Genomic DNA, 16,002 nt, shown 5'->3' with positions numbered 1-16,002 from the left:
TAGAGCCTCTGTGTTTGTCTCTCGGACCAGAAGTGCGCTAGCAGAAGGCATACATCTACGAATGGTGTTTCATGCTGCGGTGGGCCTAGTAATTCAGGTAGCCAACCACCTGGTCTGAGGGTGGCGTCCTCAGCTGGAATCCTGTTGGGGGCGACTTCGGCAGGTAGGTTTCGCATCACCTGTGCCGTCCATAGGGCAGTAGGTGTGAGTAGTGTTGGCCGAGCCCACTACCCTGTCGTTCCCCCAAAGGGGTTGTTTTGGCCACCTGCTATCGGCTGCTTGGTCACCAAGCGCAGGTAAACGGCGGTCAGACAAAGTACGACTCGATCAAGGTAGCCATGAAGTCATGGTGATATAGTTCAATCATAGATCTTCACATTTTGGGCTTGAATGGTGTCGATGTAGCAAAACATGTGAATTAAAATGTGCAAAACTTCCAGAACCTCATATGAAAATTTGTCAAGAAGGCCAGTGAGGAATTGTCTTTACACAGGCACACTGGTAGCATTCCCACTTCTTCCCTTCAGCTGTCTTGCTGTTAGAGATGGAATAGAGTCTAACTGCCTTTGCAGAGAAGCTAGAAGTCATGGGGTAACAATAAAGGAATGTCACCACTGTTTGTGAAAAGACAGTTCCTCACTGTCTCCCTTGACAAATTTTTGTATGAGGTTTTGCAAGTTTGTTTTAAATCCACATATTTTGCTATATTGATACTATTTAAGCCCAATATGTGAAGATCTATGATTGAATGAAATCACCATGATTTGTCTGCCTTGCACTCATCACTACAAACCCACAGCATAAACATAACATAAGGCATTTCACCCTGAGAACAGCTGATCATGTATCACCAAAGACACAATGAACACTGACATCAGTGGCCTATGCAATACTGGTCATTGTTGCTATGGGCATGAGTGAGGAGAGATGCATTTGAGATGCCAATAAGTTAATTTGTCCCAGCCCATGTTTTATGATTGCTGGGAAGCCTTAAGTAAAATGCACTACCTGAGTAACCTGTGCAGCTGCAATGCAAGATCAGCATTTGCTGACTGTATATCATGCTATTTAGCACTGGAAAAAAGGTGAGGGGACAGGGAGACAAGGATTTTGTGACATGTATGTTATAACAATTTTTTTGACATGTGGACAGCAGACTCATTATTTATGATTAAAGTACTTGAGGATTTTGTACATGAAATGTGTAAATTTGATAAATAGGGGAATGAAGTTATACTAAAAAAAGAATGAAGAAAAAAGAAAAATCCCTATTAAGTGTTAGTTTAAAAACATTTTTAAAACAAAATAATTGCTCAGTTGCACTAGAATAAGTGTTTATTTGAAATAAAAAGTCAACAACTGCTTTTCAAGAAAAGGTACCTTTTTCAGGAATATTGTATTTCAGTGTGCTACCTTAACATGTTAATAAAAAAAAAACACAATCATTACATGACTGACTTTATTGAACAGTTTCAGGCAGCTCTACTGGACAGCTTTGAAGAGGTCAGATTACAGTTGAGGACAAAAACATCTGAAGTGAGTTGTGGAAGATGTCCTTGCCACAAGCCCACTGGACCACTTCTAACTTATCATGGCATCCTTGATTTAAAACAAAATATTATCCCATTTTATTGGAGGGTATCACCATCCTCATTATAGCTAGGTTCTGATATTAGTACTCATCTGGCAGGTCTCCTGGAGCCATCGTGATATTTTTCCTTCTTTTGGATGGTATTGGCTGAGAAGTGTCAGTAGCTTTCTGTTTCTTGACTCTTGGTGATATTGCTCTTTTTTTTTAGCATGGAAGAGGTATCAGCAGTAGAAGTGGAGCCATTGACTTGTCTGGGGATGGAGATGTCAGTTCCTGCAATACAATCCTCCTTTATTCTTTCCCATTCAGATGAATAATATTCTGGGAAGATGGTATCCTAACTGATTTTCTCCTTCCAAGCTTCTTGTATTAACATTTTCCCTCTTATTGTTATAGGGCTTATTATACCCAAAGGATCAAATAAAAGAGATATTTGGCTTAGTAATGATCCTTTAGTCAGATTTTGTTCAAAATATTGAGGCTTACTCTAATCTAACACCATTCACATCCCACACCATACCCAGTAAGTTTTGCATCACAGGTAACTCTGATAGAAGTCGTTCCTTTAAAAGATTTTACAAATTTTTTTTGAGTTGCTATTCCAACTCTGTAGAGGCATGTTAGCAGCTAAACACTTTGTTGCCTTTTCATAGAGAGTTACCACTTCTTCCTCTGTGTCTGTTATTTGTAAGTTGTCCATGTAAAACGCATGACCTATTTCAGGGCAACCAGCTTTGTTGAAATGATGATGTAAGGTCAAGCATAACAGAAATGGACGAACATGAGCCAAAGAGGATGGATTTAAATCGGTACACATCCAAAGGACTATTCTCTTTTCTCGGATCTCTTGGCCATAAGAACTTTGTGAAGTCAGTCTTCTTCCTTTAAACCTATCTTTAAGAATGCTTTAGATATGTTGGCTACCAAGGCATATGGTTTCAGACAGAATTTCACCAACACTTCAAGTAAATTCTGTATACAAATAATTATCTAGACTGCTTGCTCCCTTGGCTGCCCATGAACTGAAGACCACCCTTATTAGTATGGTGACAGAGTCTTTCTTTAATGCATGATGGGGGAGGTTATGGCCAGTGTTATGATTTACTGGTTTACTTTCTATGAAATTACTTATGGTTGGATTTCTTATGATATTGTCATATTGTTCTAACATGGGGTTTATTTTTCCCTAATTTAGTCCACAAATTAATTAGTTGACCCTTGGCATCGATATAATTGGTTGGTAGGGATGGTGAATTTAATTTCCAAGGTAATCTGACCCAATATTGGTTGTCTTTATACTCTGTTGTTTTGCTGAAGTAATCTTGAGTCATTTGCTCTTCAACATTTGGAGCCTTATGATTTAGTCTTATAGTATCTAAGTCCCATAAATTATGTATAGGTTCATTCCTTTCCTCTGTCAGGCAGTTCACTAGGGATAATTTGAGCTCTAATACAGGTTACTAGTAAGGACTGGATTGGTGTCACAAAGACCAGGTCTACTCTTTGAGTTGGTAGTAGACCCTTAGCAGGTAACATTGGTCCTAACCATGAGATTCCTACCAGCTGTTGTACGCATTTGAATGCCATATTTTCTTAAGGATTTCCCTACAAAACTTCCCATAGTAATCTGAACCTATTATTAGTTGAATCGGACCCACCTTGTCTGATGTTATGTTTTGGTCCCCGAGCTTTATAGCCTTTGTTCTTAGGAAATCAGCAGTTTCCTTATAACGTTTTATAGTTAGATTGGTATTCATGTCTGGCATCACCACTGCTGTTATCTTTGTTTTAAATTTACCTAATTGTACGGTGGGTTTTACTGTCATAAGTTTGGGTGTCATTGCTAGTTAGGAAACCCATGATCCTTAATTAATCTTGTCACAGTTTCCAGTTTCCTTACTTATGAAACTTTTCAATGCTTCTGTGTTGAACAGAACCTTGGCCTTCACCAGTCATCTTTGAATACTAATTTTTACTTTTGCTATTGGAATTAGTGCAGGAGAGATAGGTTGGTTATTATTGGTCTCATTATGTAGGACAGGCGGGTTAGTTAAGTATTGTACCCTATCATCTCACATCAAGGTTGGAAAAAATCCCTTTATTTTATTTTTTATTTTTTTAAAGAACCCACTTTTTGGGGGGTTGGGTTTTTTGGGAGTTTTATTGTTATGGGGAGGTTTTATTTATTTTTTTTTTATTCCTCCTATTTACATGTAAATCAGTTTAAATAAGCAATTATAAAGTAATCTAAAATTAAACGGTTTGAATTTATTTTTATTTATTTTTTCATGCAGGACCAGTAAAAAAAAAAAAAAAAAAACTGAGGTGCCAGTCCCCAAACAGAGTTAAAAGTGGTAGTCAGAAATTACAGATAAGTATTTTGAAACCTCCCTCTTGAAAGAATTTGTCATAGGAAGGTGGAAATACAGAAGCAAGCAGGCAGTTCCGAAGTTTACCAAACACCTAAACAATAGGTGACTGAGAATACTGGTTAACCCTTGCATTACAGAGGTGGATAGAATAGGGATGAGAAAAAGAAGAAAGTCGTGTGCAGCAAGGCCACAGTAGGAGAGGAGGCATGCAGTTAGCAAGATAACAAAAAGCAGTTGGCATAAAAATAGCAGTAGAAGATAGCAAGAGATGCAACAGTGAGGCAATGAGACAGAGACCAAAGACACTCCTTTAGAGGAGAGAAGTTGATAAGACGAAAAGCTTTTGATTCCACCCTGTCTAAGAGAGCAGTACGAGTGGAACGAGTGGAAATGTGAAGTTTCCAGTTTATATTATAAGTAAAGGACAAACTGAGAATGTTAAGTGTAGAAGAGGGGGACAGCTGAGTGTAAATGAAGAAGAGGGAACAGTTGTTTGGAAGGTTGTGTCGAGTTGATTGATGGAGGAATTGAGTTTTTAAGGCATTGAATTTTTGTTGGGGCAGTTTGCTCTGCCCCAATCAGAAATTTTTGAGAGATCAGAAGTCAGGCCTTCTGTGCTTCCCTGTGAGAACTGTTTACTTCCTGAAGGGCTGGACATCTACGAAAAGATGTGAGAAAGTGCAGGATGGCATCATCAACGTAGGAGTGGATAGGACAAGAAGTTGGGTTTAGAAGATTACTGATGAATAATAGGAAGAGAGTAGGTGACACCAGAACGCTAAGGAACACCATTGTTAATAGATTTAGGAGAACAGTGACCGTCTACCACAGCAGATATAGAATGGTCACAAAGGTAATGAAATGAAGTTACAGAAAGGATAGAAGCTGTAGGGAGGTAGTTTGGAAATCAAAGCTTTGTGCCAGACTTCATCAAAAGTTTTTGATATGTCTAAGGCAACAGCAAAAGTTTCACCAAAATACCTAAAAGAGGATGACCAAAACTCAGTAAGGAAAGCCAGAAGATCACCAGGAGAACGGCCTTGATGAAACCCATACCAGTAATCAGACAGAAGGTTGTGAATTGATAGAATTTAAGAATCTTCCTGTTGAGAATAGATTCAAAACTTTAGAGAGGCAGGAAATTAAAGCAATAGGACAGTAGTTTGAAGGATTAGAATGTTCATCCTTTTTAGGAACAGGCAGAATTTAGGCAACCTTCCAGCAAGAAAGGTAGATGTTGATAGACAGAGTTGGAAGAGTTTGACTAGGCAAGGTGCAAGCATGGAGGCACAATTTCAAAGAACAATAGGAGGGACCCCATCAGGTCTATAAACCTTCTGGGGGTTTAAGCCAGTGAGGGTGTGAGAAACATCATTGTGAAGGATTTTAATGGGTAGCATGAAGTAGTCAGAGGGTGAAGGAGAGGGAGGAACAAGACCTGAATCATCCAAGGTAGAGTTTTTATATAGCAAAGGTTTGAGTGAAGAGTTCAGCTTTAGAAATAGATGAGATGGCAGTAGCACCATCAAGTTGAAATAAAGGAAGTAAAGATGAAAAGGCAAAGTTATTGGAGATGTTCTTGGCTAGGTGCCAGAAGTCATGAGGGGAGTTAGATCTTGAAAGATTTTGACACTTTCTATTAATGAAGAACAGATACTTGTTTAGGTCATGCCGAAATAGGTTGGTCCAGTTGGACAAAGCCTGTGTTAACCTTTACTTTAAGGGAAATTAATGGGTCAGGCTTGACTACTTTTACATTTTTTATGTATATGTACATATACATGTTGTAGCCAAGGCACCCAGGCCTATAGCATTGCCCCCGAGGCCACCAACGACGTGACCCCTTGTGGGGCCATGTCCCACTTATGTCATTCCTGGTCATGAACAGGTCAGTGCCTGCCACGATGCTGAGGCACCCAAGCGCTGAGTAAAGGTGACTAAGGACGTGTAGTTTAATGGGCCTGACCTATTCGTAATAAATCTTATGATAGTAGTGATCAAGTTACTTTACAGCCTATGCAGGTCATTAACCTCACAAAACAGTGACCCACTAATAGCCTCAGTAATGCACGAGCTAGAAGGGCATAGGAAATCTACACATGTTCGTGTGTAAAGGTGGTTAACCATAGACTCCCACCGAGACATGTCTCTTACAAACCTACAGTGAAGTATAAGCATCCTGGTGATCATGTGGAGTGAAGGAAGAGATGAGTGTACTAACTAGTTAGATTTTAAACCTTAAAGGATAACTCCTTATGTAGTAGTAAGTAGCAATGTAAGTAGGTCAACGTTGCCGTCATCAAAACTGAATATAAGGCGAAGTAGCAAATGATTCTCTCAGACCTTAACTAGACTCCTGTTACAGGTTTCTGAAAGGTGCTTATACTTGACAGCACCATGAAATTCCAAGTCGTTCTCTGTCTCATCTTGGTCATAAGTAATACTTAGAAGATTTTCCTAAGTGCCTTGTGTGTCTCAACTTAGTATGTTGTTTCAGTATACTGTGGTCTCCATATATTTTATGTTATTTTCCATGTGTTGATATAATACTGAATCTTGATGAGTGATTTAATATCTTTTGTGTCACTTCGCATGTAGTGCTAATATTTTAATGTTACATTTGATTATTCTTTTATGTGATTATATTGTGTGTCCTTAGATGTTAATGTGTTGTGTTACTGAATGCCCTGAGTTGGTCAATAAAGCCTTGCTAAAGTAAAGTGAAGAATGATGTCAAGATTTATTGAAAGATCACTCAAAGTTTTAATATGTGGTGGAGTTCTTGCCTTTTGTTGCCTGCGTGTATCGTTGGAATGTATTAATTACTGGTTAATAAATAATGTTAAATTTGTTAAATTTTCTGAACTGTGAGAACCCCACCCTTAACTCTCAGTTACCTGGACTTAACCTTGAAGTGTTTGGTATGTAAATAATTAGTGCAGTTCCTGCATAGCCTCTGCTTTATCTTAAAGGTAAGATGGAGCATTACGACATATACACCTTATTTATCAATATGATATAGGAATAAATTTTTATCTGTAATTTTTTTTTTTTTTTTTTTTTTGCAGGGGGTGGTGGGAGAGGGTTGGATGGATTTTTTGGGGCAGGTTTTTTTTTTAATGCCAAGCCTGTCTCACATAGGGTTACATAATGCATTCCTCTCTTACATATAGCATATTTCCTTTGTTGCCAAGGATTTTCTTAACATTTTGATTGACATACTTGTGGATTTAAGTTGTTCTTAGCTGGTTATTTGAGTACTCACTTGCTACCCCACCTGTTGCATGTGGCTTGTTTTGCCTTGAACACCCAGTTCAACTGAACTCAGCAGGTGTTTAAATCTTCATTCAGGTTGGGGTTTAGTTTTATTAATTCATCCTAAATGCACTCAAGACCTCATCCCCCCTACTTTCGGTTTATGAACCATCAGATGTGGTGAGACATGTATTGCCTGCCTGTCCAGTTCCACTGTACACCATCTCTCACCAAATGTCTTTTATAAAAGGGGAACCAAAGCTTAGGAAGTTATTCTTAATCCCTTCAACATGATGACACATGAAGTGCCACTGGCATATACTATGACACCTAGGTAGGCATCATGGTTGGATTCTATTTTAGTTGTTGTTGAATAATCTCTTATACTGCTTTGACTTGTCTTGACAGTCTTCATATTATGTCCTTGAGGTTCCATTGCTCCTCCCACCCACCCTGTTCCCACCAGTCATGTAAATGAGCTACCCCATGCCCCACCCTCTATCCAGAATGAGGAAGTCTCATTGGCAGACCCTTACATCATAGTTTCCCCCCTCTATGGTCCTTCCCATATCTTTCATATCCCCCTATCCTTCTCTTCATCCTATACCCCTTTCCACCAGGGAGGAGAGACTGGGGGGTACAGTCCCCCCTTTCCCTTGTTTATTCCTTGCCCTCTTAGCCTCCTCCCTACTCTCTCTCTCTCTCTCTCTCTCTCTCTCTCTCTCTCTCTCTCTCTCTCTCTCTCTCTCTCTCTCTCTCCAGGAAGGGGAGACAGTGTGGGGGGTACAGTTCCCCCCCTACACCCTGGAGGGCTCACTAAAGTGTGTAAACATGCAGCTGCTTGCTAATCTCTTTACTGATACCTTCACCTTCCCTTCCCTTTTATTCCTTCACCCATCACCACCTCTTCTGTAATTTACTACTCTCCAACCACATCAAATTGTAAATGTGTGTGTGTGTGTGTGTGTGTGTGTGTAGGAGGGATACCGGCCAAGGGCAACAAAAATCTAATAAAAAATATCACTGAGATGCCGGTCCCCAAATGGATAAGTGTCTTGAAACCTCTCTTGAAGGAATTCAAGTCATAGGAAGGTGGAAATACACAAGCAGGCAGTGAGTGCCAGAGTTTACCAGAGAAAGGGGTGAATGATTGAGAATACTGGTTAACTCTTGCATTAGTAAGGTGGGCAGAATAGGAGTGAGAGAAAGAAGAAAGTTGCGCAGCAAGGCCACAGGAAGAGGGGAGGCATGCAGTTAGCAAGATCAGAAGAGCAGTTAGCATGAAAAAAGCAGTAGAAGATAGCTAGAGTTGCAACATTGTGGCAATGAGAAAGAGGCTGAAGACAGTTAGAGGAGAGGAGTTGATGAGATGAAAAGCTTTTGATTCCACCCTGTCTAAAAGAGCAGTATGAGTGGAATCCCCCAGACATGTGAAGCATATGGATAAGGCCCTTGTACAGAGTTAGCAGCTCAGGAGGTGAGAAAAACTGGTGGAGATGTCTCAGAAAACCTAACTTCATAGAAGCTGTTTTAGCTAGAGATGAGATGTGAAGTTTCCAGTTTAAATTATAAGAAAAGGACAGACTGAGGATGTCCACTGCAGAAGCAGGGATAGTTGTCAGGAAGGTTATGTTGAGTTGACAGATGGAGGAATTCAGTTTTTGAGGCACTGAACAATACTAAGTTTGCTCTGCCCTAATCAAAAATTTTAGAGAGATCAAAAGTCAGGTGTTCTGTGGCTTCCCTGCGTGAACTGTTTACTTTCTGAAGGGTTGGACATCTATGAAAAGATGTGGAAGAGTGGAGGGTGGTATCATTAGCGTAGGAGTGGATAGGACAAGAAGTTTGGTTTAAAAGGTCATTGATGAATAATAGGAAGAGAGTGAGTGACAGGACATAATCCTGAGAAGCACCACTGTTAATAGATTTAGAAGAACAGTGACTATCTACCACAGCAGCAATAGAATGATCAGAAAGGAAACTTGAGATGAAGTTACAGAGAGAAGGATAGAAGCCATAGGAGTGTAGTTTGGAAATCAAAGCTTTGTGCCAGACTCTATCAAAAGCTTTTGATATGTCCAAGGCAACAGCAAAAGTTTCACCAAAATCTCTAAAAGATCACCAAAACTCATTAAGGAAAACCAGATCACCAGTAAAGCGGCCTTGATGAAACCCATACTGGCAATCAGATAGAAGGTTGTGAAGTGATAGATGTTTAAGAATCTTCCTGTTGAGGATAGATTAAAAAACTTTAGATAGGCAGGAAATTAAAGCAATAGGATGGTAGTTTGAGGGATTAGAACGGTCACCCTTTTTAGGAACAGGGTGAATGTAGGCAAACTTCCAGAAAGAAGGAAAGGTAGATGTTGACAGACAGAGTTGAAAGAGTTTCAGTAGGCAAGGTGCAAGCACAAAGGCACAGTTTCAGACAGCAATAGGAGGCACCCCATCAGGTCCATAAGCCTTCTGAGGATTTAGGCCAGTGAGGGCATGGAAAACATCATTGCAAAGAATTTTAATAGGTAACATGAAGTAGTCAGTGGGTGGAGGAGAGGGAGGAACAAGCTCTGAATCATCCAAAGTAGAGTTTTTAGCAAAGGTTTGAATGATGAGTTCAGCATTAGAGATAGATGTGATAGCAGTGGTGCCATCTGGTTGAAATAAAGGTGTGTGTGTGTGTGTGTGTGTGTGTGTGTGTGTGTGTGTGTGTGTGTGTGTGTGTGTGTGTGTGTGTGTGTGTGTGTGTGTGTGTGTGTGTGTGTGTGTGTGTGTGTGTGTGTGTGTGTGTGTGTCATACTTACATCCAGAAAAAATAACTCCTGCCTCATATTTCTATGACAACTGAAGGGTTGACACACAGAAGGGGAGAGAGAGAGAGAGAGAGAGAGAGAGAGAGAGAGAGAGAGAGAGAGAGAGAGAGAGAGAGAGAGAGAGAGAGAGAGAGAGAGAGAGAGAGAGAGAGAGAGAGAGAGAGAGAGAGAGAGAGAAATTATAGTATTAGAAATTAGATAAGTTACTGCTCACAAGCCTATGCTGTATGTGAGCAATGCAAGTTTTTTAAGCATCCAGAGTGAAGTGGTTAAGGTCCCATTTTAGTGCCTTATAGATGGACCTGGTTATCTATCTGGTAATATGCACTCTGGTTCATTCCCCCTGCCCTCAGTTCTGTGATAATTCTAGGTTCTATTTGCAACCTCAGAGGAACAGTGGCTTTCTATTTGTCTAGTTATGCCTTTAATGTTTTCTATTATGTCCTTAGGGTCCGTTTCCCAGCTTATATCATTGTTCCCCAGGAACAAAATGGTTAATTTGTGAGACCACTTCAATCATGGTCAAAAGCCTCAGCTCTGGCTCTGGGATGTCAAACAGTTCTAATTTCACATCTGTAAATTGGCAGGATTGCCACAGGAATGTTGCTGTGAACTACTAGTGCAACACAGAACATCTGTTATGAAGCTTCCCAAACATTTGGTATGCACAAGGAACTGCCTTCCTCATTCAAGGCACCAAAAAAAATATTGTTGCATATGTGTCCTTGAATGTATGTGTGTGTGTATTTACCTAGTTGTATTGTACAGGACATGAACCAAGGCTCATTTTATCCTGTCCATAACCATATTTATCCAGTTTCTCTTTAAACATGTGTACACTGTTTGCCATAACCACCTCTTCCTTCAGATCAGTCCATGTTTTAATAGTTCGTTATGGGAAGCTGTATTTCTTGATGTCCCTCAAACATCCACCCTTCTTTATTTTTCCTTTTCCCATGCCCCCTCATCCGTCTCTATCCCTCCTCCATCTGTGGTACAAAATCATTTCTGTCTATTCTTTCTATATTGTTTATTAATTTGTACATTGTTATCAGGTTTATTCTTTCTCTTCTCTCATGTAGTGCTGGTAATCCCATCTCTTTAAGCCTTTCTTCACAGCTTAAGTCTTTCAATTCTGGAACCATCTTTGTCATCATCCTCTGTATTCTTTCCAGTTTCCGTATATCTTTTTTTTCTATGTAGAGCCCAAACTACTGCTTTGTATTCCAGTTTAGGTCATATCATGCTTGTTATAATTTTCATCATCATTTCTTTATCTAAACAGTTAAACGCCACCCTAATGTTTGTTAACAAGCTGTAAATAGAGCCAAATATTCCATTTATGTGCCTTTCAGGTAATAATGTGTCCTGGACCATTACTCCCAAATCTTTTCTTTATTACTTTTTATTATTATTTCTCCTCCCATTTTGTAATTCCATGAAGATCTCTTTTTACTTTTCCTATTTCCAACACATGGCATTTTCTGGCATTAAATTCTAGTTTCCATCTTTGGCTCCATGCATGTATCTTGCCAATATCCTTTTGTAACTCCTTGCTGCCATTTTCATCTTTTATTATTTTCATTATTTTTACATCATCAGCAAAAAAGTTCATAAACTATTTAGATCCTCTGTCATATCAATTACGTATATTTGAAACATAATAGGTGCCAACACAGATTCTTGCAGAACCCCATTTGTCACTTGGCACCAACTTGAATTAGTGTCTCTGATTACTGTTCTTATTTCCCTCACTTGTAAGTAATCATCCATCCATCTTAATGTCACTCCCTTCAGTCTTCCTTCATTCTCTAACTTCCACAAAAGACTTTTGTGCAGAACTTTATCAAATGATTTTTTGAGATCCAGGTGTACCACATCAACCAATCCATCCCTCTCTTGCACTCCATCTTTTACTCTCATATAAAAGCTCATTGGATTTGTGACACAGGATCTCCCTTTCCTGAATCCAAATTGCTTTTCTGTAATTATCTTTTCATCTTCTAAATATTGCACCCATCTATCTTTGTTACTATTTCACAAAGCTTGCTTACAATACTTGTACTTGTGTCTCTAGAATACTACTCTGCATATTAGGAGGGCAGTCCACTCAATGTTAAATTTTTGCCCTCTGTGGGATATGGTGTAAGTTGGCATCTGTAAGAGGGGTTCAGTTTCCCCTGCAGCCACCAGCAAGCAATGCACGTCATTTAGATCAGGACTGGCCTGGCATAAGGTATACCTCCTATGACTCCATGATAAACTTCATCACCACTCCCTCTCTCTTCTTTGCCTGGGGACCCTACATGGTGCAGTGACTGAGAACCTACTGCTCATCATACCGTTCTCTCTCTCCAACCTGGCTCAACTCCCCTGCAAAGCCGCCCAAGCCTGACAAGTTGGGCACATTCATCCTTTATCACACAAGTCCAGTCAACTCTCCTGGCACAACAAGAGGCCACTGCATCGTTGCAAGCCAGCCTGGTGTCATTATCCACTGCCAGCCAGCAGGCTCCTGGATGGATTCCTGCTGGGGCTACACCTGAAAAATGTGAGCTGGAGATGTCCTCAGCAAGCTTCAAGATGTTATGGCACTCAGTGGAGGTTTGGCTGTCCCTGATCAAGAAGCCATGCTTCACATTTGCCTGCTCTGTGTTGCGGACCACCAGCTTGCCCTGGATGTCATGTTCACCACAGGTCAGTGGTAGGCCCTGTCTCCAATGGATGCTTTGGACACCATCAAAAAGACTATGCTTTGTGCATCAAATCAGGTGGTGCATTGGTCTGATTTTTTCCATGTGTGTCAGGCCACTGATGAGCCTGTGAGTCATTTTTTGTGCAGTGTGCTCAGCAGGCAATGGATTGTGAATTCCAGTGTCCCCAGTGTGAGTGTAACCTATCAGAGTATATGCTCCTGCATAAAGTGATGGTAGGCTTGTGTGACTCATCCCTAAAGCAGGAGGTGTTCAGGTAGTGTCATACATTTAGTGATGCTGAGAGCCTCAGGGTGTTCTGTGTTGCATATGAGGTGGCACAGCATGACACAATGGGGGTTAATGCTACACCAACATGAGCAGCAAATGACTAGACAACAGTGAGTTGGAGGGTAAGGCAGGTGGATGTCTTTGTTCTGGTAGCAGCATGATGGTCCAGAATCAAACCAACAAGATCTGGGATATGTCTGTCATTGTTGTCAAGGCAAAAGACAACAGGCAGTACCTGGTGAAGCTTGATGGCAGTGGCAGGCTATCACCCCATACACAACAGCACCTAAAGGTAATTCCCACACCACCCTTAGGATTACAGGATCAGGTGGTGCAATCCCAGCATTGAACTTGATGACAGCTGCCGTGATGAGCTGGGAGCAGGCTGCATCACCTGATCCTGTAACCCAAAGGGTGGTGTTGGGATTACCCCTTAGATGTCACTATCTACAATCTTTTTGTCTCACTAACAACTACACCTCCTCCTGGCTCCTTCCAAAATGTCATTGGAGACACTGCTGACTGGCTGGTAAGGTACTTGTGTTGGTTGGTATTGCCTACTTGGTATTATAATCCTTTCCTTGCCTTATTACTGGTCTTTTATCTTCCATTCTTTTTCATATACCTTTAGATACACCTAAAACATAAATATAAGGTTGGGGAGAAATGCTCCTGTCCTTAATGGGGGGTCCAGGACCTCCCCCAATTAAATTAGGTAATGTCAGCACAGAATTCTGGCAGTGTTTTTCTGTGGAAAATTAAAAATAAATAGTTGTACCAAATAGCATAAATAACAGTACTGAGCAAATAAAATGATGTTTAATGGCAAATAAAATGATGTTTAATTTCAGTAATGAGATCTGAGAGCATCAGGACCATAGGAGCTTATGTATCACCTCCCTACATATGGAATTACACATATCAAAAGAATTGGCGATTCTTCTTCTGTCTACCTATGACATTTGCAATACTGTTTTCCAGCTTCCATATGGCTGAAAGTCCTGTAGTAGTAAGTGGAGTCATGACTTATTAACTTGGGATTCACTTGTTGTGTGTGGTGGTTGAGACAAGGGGCATGTTCATTCAAGACTCAAAAAGTCCAGCAAGAGGGAGCCTGCCAATGGGAGTGTGCGACGTACAGTGCATAACCATCTCTCACTCAATCAGTGTTTTTCTCCATAAGAAACGCATCACCTGGAGCCAATAACCGCACTGCTTAGTAGCCTTCCTCCCCCAATCCTGCCCAAACCTCCTTCATACCCAATCTTTTCCTCTGACTAACTGTTATTTTTTGATAAGTCCATCCCAATCTTTCTCTAACCTACCCTAGACACTTCCCTTGCGACGTAAACCTAATTTACCCAGTGGGGCTGCACACCCCCTGGACCCTTCCTCACTAGGATTTAACCTAACCTAACATAACCTAGCATAATCTAACCTAAGCTAGCATAACCTAACCTAATCTAACCTAACCTAGCATAACCTAACCTAATCTAACCTAACGAGGGAGCTCAAAAATTATACCGTTAAGCCTTACTGGTGTGGTGTTGATATTCTCAGACCGATGGAGGTGGGTACAGTTTAGCGGCTTCGTTGATGAAGGCATGGAATCTCTTCTTCACGTCTCCATGCCGCATCATAAACAGAGCTGTAGCTAAATAACCCACATAGTGAGTTTTCCTCCTCCCAAACACTGGCACTTTTCTCTTCATCTCCCCCCACTGGGTAGCCATAATGATAAGTGATAGTGAGCCTCTATCAGAGCGCCTGACGTGTCCCTAAAACAAATGAAAAGTGTAACTGAACCTACCGTGGAAAGTCATAATTGATGCCCACACGAATGGCCTCGCGAGTGGCAGCCCGTGTTTGGAGGGATTTGCTGTATAGATACCATGAAATCCTAATATGAGGCTACCCACAAACGCCAGTTACAAACAAAAAATAATTTCAATGTTTACCCTTGATTGGTGCAGAGCTCGCTGAACTTGGAAAATATCGAATTTCTCCACACTCACGAGTGATATTACAGCCATACTAAACACGTGCCTCCCATTTTTTTTTTTTTTTTTTTATGTTTACAGCAAGGTCACTGGACCGTACTCCATGGAATGTGAGTTTCGTGCTTATATGTAACGCGGACGTGATATCCAGATTAACCCTTAAATTAATTAGCTAACAATAACTAAACAAAACTGTGTAGCCTAATCAAACAACTTCATGTTTGGTAGTGGCATATATATATATATATATATATATATATATATATATATATATATATATATATATATATATATATATATATATATATATATATATATATATATATATATATATATATATATATATATATATATATATATATATATATATATATATATATATATATATATATATATATATATATATATATATATATATATATTGAGATGAGTCATTGTTTCCCAATCATTACTTAACTTAGTAGTGTGGAGGCACTTTTCTCTACGTTATTGATACGTTAAAAAATGTAACTCTCTCACCTGTAACTGTGTTCCCTGTTAAGTTATCCATTTTTTCTCCTTGATGTCAATGAACTTATTTGTTACTTTAGTGATGCTCCTAACAACGCTACTCACAGCGTTGACCTGCTGTCACTGCGTCCCACGCCTGCTCTTTCATCGTGCCGGTGAGGCAAGGAGTGAGCCTACAAGTGTGTGGACACCTGAGGCTGCCAGATAGTGTTGTGACAGCAGGCCGATAGTTGGCAGTGTAATACAGTGCGGCGAGAGTGGAATCCCGGGTAGTGGAGCAAGTGGTGCTCGATGGGGCGTCGGGTTTTTTTTGTAAGAGGGTTTCGCCATGTTCGAGATTTGTGACTCGCTCTGTAGCAGGCGATGAAGGAGCAGATGTGTAAAATTCCATATGCCTACTAATTTGAGGCCATTTCTTTTTCTTTCATTTTTCAGTTCTAGTGATGGTAATTTTGAAAAAAAAAAAAATAAAAAAAAAAT

General features: G+C 40.2%; 1 protein-coding gene and 1 long non-coding RNA gene across 9 annotated transcripts in view; one reads left to right on the top strand and one right to left on the bottom strand.

Moving 5' to 3' along the window:
* Positions 1-6,820, top strand: part of LOC135102818 (long-chain-fatty-acid--CoA ligase ACSBG2-like) — a 98,820-nt gene extending 92,000 nt beyond the window's left edge. For all 8 annotated transcript variants that reach the window (XM_064008355.1, XM_064008356.1, XM_064008362.1 and 5 more), the window contains one exon: positions 1,471-6,820. The gene's annotated coding sequence lies outside the window, so the exon portion shown is untranslated. The remainder of the gene's footprint in view (positions 1-1,470) is intronic.
* Positions 1,445-15,957, bottom strand: LOC135102819 (uncharacterized). Its single transcript, XR_010269794.1, has 2 exons — positions 15,628-15,957; positions 1,445-1,864 (listed from the first exon to the last, which is right to left on the bottom strand). It is a non-coding gene; the product is annotated as an uncharacterized LOC135102819 (long non-coding RNA).
* Positions 15,958-16,002: the final 45 nt, after the last annotated feature.

This window comes from Scylla paramamosain, chromosome 8 (genome assembly GCF_035594125.1).
Source record: "Scylla paramamosain isolate STU-SP2022 chromosome 8, ASM3559412v1, whole genome shotgun sequence".
NCBI classification, from domain to species: Eukaryota; Metazoa; Arthropoda; class Malacostraca; order Decapoda; family Portunidae; genus Scylla; species Scylla paramamosain.
The sequence above is the reverse complement of the archived record's forward strand: the minus strand, read 5'-3'. Positions and strand labels throughout refer to the sequence as shown.